Source organism: Hydra viridissima, unplaced genomic scaffold (genome assembly GCF_058129835.1).
Source record: "Hydra viridissima isolate aposymbiotic clone 2 unplaced genomic scaffold, HvirCarnegie_v1 scaffold_10, whole genome shotgun sequence".
NCBI classification, from domain to species: domain Eukaryota; kingdom Metazoa; phylum Cnidaria; class Hydrozoa; order Anthoathecata; family Hydridae; genus Hydra; species Hydra viridissima.
Genome location: NW_028324309.1, coordinates 2,799,807 through 2,810,109, shown reverse-complemented (window position 1 = coordinate 2,810,109; position 10,303 = coordinate 2,799,807).

Below are 10,303 nucleotides of genomic sequence, written 5' to 3'. Positions count from 1 at the left end.
CAAATTACTTTAAATGCTAGAATGCATAAGTTGGAATATGCTTGGAATATATTTTTGGTAATTGTAATATGCCATCAGATACTTTTATAAAAATCTTTGATGATATTACTTATCAATCAAAATATTATGCCATTTAGAAAGGAAGAAATCTTGAAAGGAAAGAACCAGAAAAAAAAAGAACTCAGTTTTATTGGAACTGATTTTCTAATAGGATATCATTTACTTGCTAGCTGGTGATACTACTGGTTTACTGACTGGTCGACTGACCGTAAGAGTATCCTCTGATTCTGAAGCAATCCCCAGAAAATGATTTGATCAAATATTGTCAAATTTACACGTTGTTGACAATACCATAATTCCAAAAAAGAATAGAAATAATATTTTTTTAAATTTTCACTTTGGTTAACTACTTAAATGAAACGATTTCCAAAGTATGTAATGGTACAAGAGAATTCAGCATTGCTGAATCAATCATAAAATTTAAAGGTAGAGGTTCGATAAAACAGCACAACCCGATGAAAACGATCAAGAGAGGATATTGGCTATGGTGTGTGGCGAATCAAAAGAGTTGCATTATAAAACTTATAATTTATCAAGGAAATTGAGAAGTTTTTTAAATTTGGTTGAGTAGAAATAATTGTTTTGTCATTGAGTGAAATGCAAATAAGATATTACTTTTTGATAATTGTTTACTTTGCTGAGGTTGCTTGAAAAACTAAAATTTGGGAAGACTTGTGGTCCAATAAGAAGTAGAAGAAGGGGATTACCAACTCTAGCAGATAGCAAATCATTGAAGAGGAATGAACTTGGTTATCGTATTTCACATTTGGGTATTTCTATTTTCAAGTAGTAAAAAGACTAAAATAGTGCAATTTGGATCAAACTACCATGGAAGTGAGGAAACTGAAGTGCTGCAAAAAGATAAACAAGGTAACAAAAAGAATAAAAAGTGTCCCCAAAGTGCGTGCGACTGCAATAAATATATGGGAAGTGCTGACTTAACTGATTGCCTCAAAGAGTCTTACGGCCTAGACCGAAGATCCAAAAAGTGGTGGCATAGACTCTTTTAGGAGCTAATTAAAATTACATTTGTAAATTCACATATTAACATAACGCTCCTTCAGTTCAGATGTTAAATTTCACTAGGGTTGGTTTTCATCAAAGAATCAACGTTTCCACAACTCTTACAAAAAGAAAAGGCACATATCCGAATGGTATAAAATCAAAACCATATTCTCAGTGTTCTTTGTTTAAGTGTTACTTATGTTGCATTAATAAAAAAAATTGTTTCCTCGAGTACAATGAGGTCAAACAGTAAATTTATTATGATTTTTAAAAATAAGCTCTACTTATGTTTTCATATAGTGCATTCTATGCACAATTAACACTGACATTAACTATGCACATTAACATAATTAACATAACTTGGCACATTAACAAATAATAGGTAGTGCTTATTTCATCGTATAACTTTTGTTTTTACTTAAATTAATCTCAAATAAGTATTTAAATTGTATCACAATGAGTTTTCATACATGCCTAAAAGAGCTTCTAATGTTCAACGGTGATTTTATCTAAAATTTACAATTTTTTGATTGAAAACTTTTAAGATTTCTGTATTAAACACGAAAGCAAATAACTTTATATTTTTATTTATTTATTTTTTTATCAAATCACTAGGTGGGCAAAAACGCATAAATTTTATCCAGTACTTTAAAGTGCCGACGGTCAACTTAGGATTAAATTCTTAAGTGTGTGATATAATAGTTAATTTTATGCGTGACACATCAGTAAACGTCAAAAGTCTTTTGTATATTATAAAAGTTGCAAAAATATAAAAAAAATAGTAAAGTTAACTAAATTATCTATCAAAGTTCAAAATGACTTATCTTTATAATGATTCAAAATTCATGATGCAAATATGATAAACTTTATTGGCTTGGTTAATATAAAATTGTTTAATACAACTTTATCATGAAACCATTATTCTAAAAAGAATAATGGTCAGGTAAAAATTAATGTCGTATTATTTAAAAGCGATATATTGAAATTTATATTTTTACTTATAAGAAAACGTGTTAAGAACTGTCTTCATTCTTTATAAAAAGAGAGAGAAAAAGAAAACAAAAATGCTCGTTTCTTACATAATAAAAATGAAGCGTGAAAGGCTTGAAAGACTGTGCTATTGCGCGCAACGTTCCCCGCCCAACATTATTTTCTTAAAGTTCAATGTCATCTTCATCGCAAAAATTTTACTTGAAATTTTCCTTTCGTCCAGTGTTCTATCTGAGGCTTCCAGCAAATACAGCTTGTTTATAGGTCGTTCGATAATAATTGCTTTTCGATTACTAACGTACCTAACATCTGCTGCTCGAATTTGCTTGTCATGCGACCTGATCTACTTCTGCACTTTTCCTGTTTGTATAAAAATTAAAGTAGATCACCACCCAGCACAAATTGGGTGGTGATCTACTTTAAATGGTAGCCTAATACTGTATTGCTTTTGGGTACCATTGTATTTAATTGTGAGGCGAAACCTATCACTAATTGGAATCGTCGAAGTCCCCAATCCCCCAAACTGACGCCATGGATTTTTTCATTAAAGACTCTGGAGAAAGAGATGATTCTATCAGCATGAGATGTGCAGTATTAACAAAACTACCTGACTCACTATTTTCAAATACCTTTTTAACAAAAATAGGACCACTTATTAAAAAACCTAGTTTACATTTTAAAGCAGTGGGATCATTTTGGTAGCCTCTAATGATTGTATTTTCGACAAATGACCAACAAAAGTCAACTCCAATCAGAACATCTACTTTCATACTACCATTTCTCAAACTACTGTCTACTAACTTAAGATTATGTAAGTGTCTATACTTTTTACTAGCAAACTTAATATATTGTCCGTTAAAAGGAGAACACATGTCTTTTACGCAGAAAACTATTCGTACTGTTCGACCAAGTAGACAAGAAGATATTCGTATCTCAATTTTTTCTAAAATTTCTGTTGTATTATTGTTACTAAATGTCTTTATACTTATTTCATTTGTACCAAATGACTTTTTGACTTTTAACTTTGAATGTAACTCGGGTGATATATAACTTAAGTGAGAGAATTTGTTGAAAAGTATTCTGCAATCGTTTAAATTGCCATTATTGTCGAAGGCTTGAGTTGATGCAGTTTTCAGCAAAACAGATTGTTGACCTTCAGATGTAGTTTCTACAGCTGAAGTTAATTGTTCTTAAGATTGATAATGATGAGATTGATTTTACTGGTTAGAATTCTGTGTATTGTTAAATTAAGCAACATGATGATGACTTCCACTTTTAAAGCATTTTATTTGAGATAAACACTGCTTACTTATGCTTGTACTTCCTAAGCATTTGAAGCAAAGTTTTTTATCACTGATAACTTTCTTTCTTGATTGAATATTTGAAACTAATCGATAGTATTGTGATTTATGTGGCTGGTCACAAAATAAACATTTATTTAGTTTTTGGAAATCTCTTGGATTGTTCCTCTCAAAATAGGAAACTCGACCTACATTGTTTGGATATGAATTGTACTTATGTGATATCCTGCTAAATGCATTAGATGAATGAATGCGATTTGATTCTCTATTAATTGCACTAGTGTGAAATGTTTCTGCAGTTACAAACCTGTCTGATTTATCAAATGAGTTATTTGATGCTTGTTCTCGCGCACGTAATTCAGTCTTTAGAAGATCAACAACTGATTTAATATCCCATTTGTGATTGTTACTAAACTGACGGTTGACAATTAAAGTTAGTTCTTCTCATTTCTTTTCTGGGATAAGGAGAGGTACGTACATATAGCGATATCTAGGTGCTAAATTCTCGAAACTTTTTATTTGTATTTCTAAGCTGTCAAAAATTTGTCTTATCTTTTCTATTTTACAAATATTATGCATTCTCTCTAATGACAAGAGTTTATGCATATGTGACGATATAAGAGCTTGCTTATTGTCACATCTTCATTAAAGTAGTTCTAATGCAGTCTTGTAATTTTCGTTTGTCAAGGCAAGTCCAGTTATAGAGGCAGGGCAGGTCCCTGAAGAAAGTTGCGTAAGTATGCCATTTTTTGGATGTCAGATAAATCATCATTAAAATATATTGCACAATTAAAGTTCCCTATAAATGTTACCCAGCTTTCTGGCCATCAAATGGTTCTAGCTTTTACACAGGTAGTTTTGTTGTTTTATTTTTAGAATTTCTTGTTAAACTTAAGAAAGCGATCTTGGGATCGTGTTTTTTTATATGCCTGTTAATAATTGATAGCTCGTTCTTACATAAGAGTGTAAATTTTGTGAATGATTCTGCGTCCTGCTGTAGTTCATCATCTTTTTCAATAAGCAAGGAAATTTCTCCGATTGAATAACCTTAGTGAATTTCTCAGTAATAGTATTGCGAATATCGATTAAAATTTGATGTTGGTTCTCCTTATTGTTGTTAGATGGAATTTCCGATAATTTTTCAAAAAAGTTTATTTAAAAATTTAAATTAACAGTTCTAAGTCTACGTTTTGATTGCAAGTTTGACATTCTAGCTAAATTAACAAACTTTATAATCCGATAGTAATAATAATCTAGTATCTGAACTGATAGGAGCGTAATACGAGTTTAATAATTAATCACGAGCGAATGTAAATCAAAATGGCTGTTTAAAATAAAACTGTGTTATGGCATGGACCTATAAGAGATGGACCACTGATCTCTATAATAACTGGATAGCGCAACTCCGAGCGAAACTTCTAATTTTTGAACGCCAAAATCTCCATTTTGGAAAGCCCAGAAAATTTAAATCCCGTGAGCTTAAAGTTCTGTTTTTCGACTTATCGCTTTAAATACACATATCAAATTTCTGCGTTCTGGGGCTTTCCAATATGGCGATTTTGGCGTCAGTTTTGATATTAGAGATGCGCTATCCAGTTATTATAGAGATCAGTGAGATGGACGTGCAACCTATTTTTTTTTTGCGAACCATGCTCGTTGCGCATTATTACAAATCTTTTGTTTTAAACAATAGAAATTAAACTATATTAAATTCTGTCGGATTCGTCGAAAGTTTTTTCCGAAAGAAAATTCGTCTAACCAGTCACATCAACTTCCTTTTAGTTTTTCAAGATAACAGCAAGAGAATCATGTTTTAAGCTTAATTTTATATAGCTAGATATTCTTAATACTTTTAGAAATAACGCTGATAATAGTATAGAAATTGAGATCACTTAACTACTTTAGTACATGTATAACTAGAGATATAGTAAATAATACAAAATATCAACTAGTTTTGTAGCTAACTAGAGCATATTGGTTTCATGTCCAGGGAACTACTCCATCTATTATATTGCTGTAGACTTCTAGTTTATGAATATTATAGAATTTTCTATTTTTATGTTTAACAACAGAAATATATACAGTTAAGGATAAATAATTTATACATAAAATGAATGTAAATACAATAAAGAAAAGAATAATTTGTCAAAGAATTTAGCAAAGCCAATTTATGGCAAACCGTAAGAATAACTAAGTATTTAATTTTAACATTACTTGATTTACCAGCTACATATAAACTAATTTTTGTTTGACAAAAACAAATGGGTTATTATGTGCCTTTTATGACAAATAATATATGAAATAATATATGAAATATGAAAAACGAAAACATGAAATATCTGGCCGCATTTTGCAAGATAATTATAAATTTCAATAACTTTTTAGAAGGTTTTGAATTATCAAATGAATTATAAAAAAGCCCATTAGAAAATAGACCTACTAAAAAATAATGCATAGTGGAATATATATTATGGAGCTTATAGAGTAGCCAAGGCAAAAAATGGCGACATATCGGAAAAAATACACAAAATTAATGTTGGTGAATGAAGGACCAAGGAGTTAAATGAAACAAAAAGTTTTATTTAAGCTTTTTTATATTTCGCTATACCTTTTTTTAGTCATTTTAAAATTGTCCTTACAGGTCTATTTTATTATTTACGGAACTTTGTTTACTCGAAAAAATTTCCCAAATTTACAAATGTTTATCTTGGAAAATTGAAAATCTGTTCGTGCCGACAACTAGTTTCCTTTACCTTGGTGTAATTTGTTTAGTAATTTGTCAACCCATAAAGTAGTTATCTTATTCTGAACAGTCTTATTAAACAAATGCTATAAAAGTTTAAACTAATACCACGTGATCAGAGTTTCTGTTTTAAAACTGTGGGCAGCCATTTTAATAAATTTTTTTGTTGACGGGTGAAAAATTAGAGTTTGTCGGAAACTCGCATTGCTCGCTAATTTCTGCGGCCTCTTTGATGTAAAACAATAGGTTGTCCATCTCTTATAGGTCCATGGTTATGGAAAATTATGTGAAGGAAAATCAATTACTTATAATGGTTATTTAATTACGAAAGAATGTTGCTTAAATGATTTAACGGAAAGAAAGACCGCCGATCTGTTACTGTTTATCGGATTTCAGATTGTGCGCCGAACTATCTATGCTACTATCTATGAATTATCTATCTAAAAATTTTCGAACTGCAATCCGATCCGATACTTTCAGATCAGATTGCAGTCCGAAAAATTTTTTTCGAATTGGAATCCGAACGAAATATTATTTTTGCGGATTGATATGGATTCAGAATAAGGAATGCTTTTGAAATAAGATTCATTTTTATTTATTTATACTATTCAAATATACAATGAAACGAAATGATTTTCATGTTAAGAAATTAAGTTAAGAAAGTCAAGATCACACTGAAAGTTAATCTTTTCCCAAATTCATTTCCTGGCCACACGACGTCTTTAACTTTGGTGAGTTGCTTAGTGTTTGCTTTCATATATACCAACATCTCAACCTTTGAAGTTCAAAGAGTTCTTGTTGAATTGAAAGGTTCTTCTAAAGTTGTATTTGATGCAAACAGTTTCCGAAAATAAACTATTTAAAAGTAATTTAAAATTTTTCCTAAATAAAGAGAATCCGCCAAAAAATAAAACTCGCTAGTAGTTCGTTAATTAGTTTTCGGATTTTCGGATTTGTAAAATATTTAACGATCGGACTGTTTTAATCAGCAAAATAAGTTGGATTGACTATTTGCGGATTTTACGAACCAAATTGCCAGTACTTAAAAGAAAAGAAATATAAAGTAAATTTTTTTTTTTTTTTTTTTTGTCGCTATAAATAAATTGCTGTAAAAAAACTCAAAACTAGCCTTTAGTAAAAGTGGCGTTAGCAGGCGCGGATCAAAGGGGTGGCCGTTGTAGCAATTACCCACCGGCGAGTCACTCCGCAACAACATTAATGGCCCGCGTGTACAAATAATATACGTAGTTAACAATAAAAAAAAAATGCTGTTCCATATGTGAGATACGGTTTTTCAATGCGGTCTTCAATATGTTATAAAAAGAGAGAGAATAAGAAAACAAAAATAAAGCTTGAAAGGCTTGAATGGCTGCGCGGTGCGCGAATTATTTAACGACTTAAGTTGAAATATCTCAACGAAATATTATCCGAATAGTCTAAAACTTGGTAGTTGATTTCTTTCGAACTATATAAACGTTCTTGTGAAAATAAAATTAAGTTATCATTTTTATATCTTGAGTTATTCGTATTGGTAATTATTTGGTAGAGTAAAAAGACAAAAATGGGCGAAAAAGCTGTTTCAGACAACGTACGATGCCAAATTGTAGGTCTGCTAAAAGATAAGAAAAAAAAAAAGCCAACGAGAAATAGCTTGAATGTGCAATCTTTCGCTTAAATGTGTACAAACAACGTTTAAAAACCACGAGCTACATAATGATGTCAAAGAGTTACCAAGGCTTGGTAGGCCTCTAAAGTTAACTTCAAGAGACCAAAGTTATCTCTATTGAAAGGTTAGACAAGACCCTAAAACTTCTTACCGTGAGCTTGGTGAAGGGTTCAAAAATACACCTGGTAACGTTAATATTAGTAGATGGGCTGTACGAAGACGCCTAAATAAGAAAGGCTAAGATTGCTATGTCACTGCTCGAAAACCACTTTTTCGTGTCTCAGATTATTTATTAGTATATTTATTTGCCGTATAATATTATTTACATTAAGATTTATAATATTATAAGGGCAGGACTTCAAGAAGATCGCAATGACCTTATCACGAAGCCGCCTAAAAAGTGTGGTGTAAAGAAAGACTTCACTGGTCTGTAGAAGACTGGGCCAAAGTCATTTTCAGCGACGAATCCAGTTTTGAGGTGATAAATTGCAAGTCAAGATTAATCATCAAGAGGCTGGCTGGTAAAAAGTTCAAAGAGCGTTTTTGTGTAACATGGATACAAGGCGGAGGAGGATCAGTCGGAATATGGGAATGCTTCTCCAATAAAGGAACAGGGTTATATAACGTTTATAACGGCAGAATTAACCAGTACAACTACAAAAAAACCCTCGCAAATAAGTATTTACCAACAGCCAGAGATTTTTATGGAAAACGACAACAATAGATTTTTCAGCACGATTGCGCTACGGCTCACACTGCGATCTCGGTTATTTTAAAGCCACCCTGGCTTGATCCGGAAAACATTACGGTCATGCCTTGGCTAGCTCGTTCTCCAGATCTCAATCTCATTGAGAACACTTGGGCTTGGATAGACAAGAGATTGGTCAAAGAGAGCATAACCAGTGTTGCATAATTATAGCAGGTCTTGGAAAAGCTTTGGAAAGAATTTCCAAGAGAGTTATGTATCAGACTAGTTGAATCTATGCCTAGACGTGTTCGTGCATGTGTGAAAGTTCGTGATGCGCATACAAAATACTAAAATGCACCCTGACTCTATATTTTTGCTATTTAAAATAATTTAAATTGTTAACTTTTTTTTCTTGCTTTAAATTTTTAAAAAACATAAAAAAATTATACTAAAAGTTAACAGACTATATTTATGCAAACCACTGTGAATAAATCCTCCATTAAACATCTATTTTTTTCTTTTATCAATTTTAAATATTAATCTTAGGATGATACTTGTGGTGTATTTATTTATTTTTATTTTTTTCAAGGTTTACGACGCTAAAGTTAACCCGTACCGGAATCCTAATTTCGAATTTAAAAAGCCAAGCGTGAGATAATTTTTGCGCTGAAATCATTTTTTAAAGAGTGGTATAAAATCGATGAAACACATTCATGCGATAACGCTGCAGCTATGGTTGGTTTAAAGGTCTACATTCAAAAATATTTGAAACAATTGATGGCACTCGGAGTATCACTCCTTCAACTGGGTCAATCAGGCAGCAGCATCATGTTATAATTGAACTAGCATTCTTTGATTTCCTGGAGAAACACTCAATATTTTTTCCTATGCAAACCCATCTTTACAAAACAATAGTTTACAAACCGAAAACACTAAACAATATTGTACTGGTACCAAACAAACTGCGCGTAGCACAGTAATTATGTAGAGAGGATATAACAAAAGCTTTTTTGAATGGTTACGAATACTTTTGTAATGCTCTTAAAGTAATTAGTGGAAATTGAAAGGAATTTGATGACAACGTCAATACGCATTATGTTTGTGTAATCGGATTTGTAGTCTCGAAAGTGAAATACACACAGAACTTTGGAAAGATACTTTCTATAGATTTGAAGCTAATACTAAAAAATTTCAGTATACTCAACAAGATTTGAACGATACTGTTGGACGAGACAAATTCACCTTGAACCATTAGATTAGGAGCAAACCTCTCATAAAAATGACTGCAGTTCAAAGATTTCGTTTTTAGCTGATCATTTTACCAATCAAAACAACTGATCAAATAAAAATATTAAAAGTTTGACCAATCGAATTGTTTAGTGTCGATTGTTTTCTAACTCTAACTCTATGCTAACTTTTTGTGTTTGGCTCACCTCGTTTAAGGATGCGATGAAACTCTGGTCTTTATTGCTCCCTTAAGTTATTTGTATTTATTGTTATTATTAACTTTTTTTTTTGCATCATTCATCTTAAGTTATTTCTTTGGCAATTATAAAAAAATTTCTCACAGCAAAAATTTATATGCGAAATTAAAATATCATATTTTGAGGATTGAAAAATATGATATTTCAATTTCGCATATAAAAAATGAGGATTTACAAGTTTTACGGAACGGAGCTTGTTTGTTCAATTTTGTTGGTTTAACAGCAGTTCTCCTGTTACTGGTTAACTAATTCTTACGTGATTTTTATATCATTCTTACGTTATTTTTTGGTCATTCTTACTTCCTTCTTAAATTATCCTAAAATTATTCGTTATCACCTTTACTTATCCTTTCCTCATAATCAACA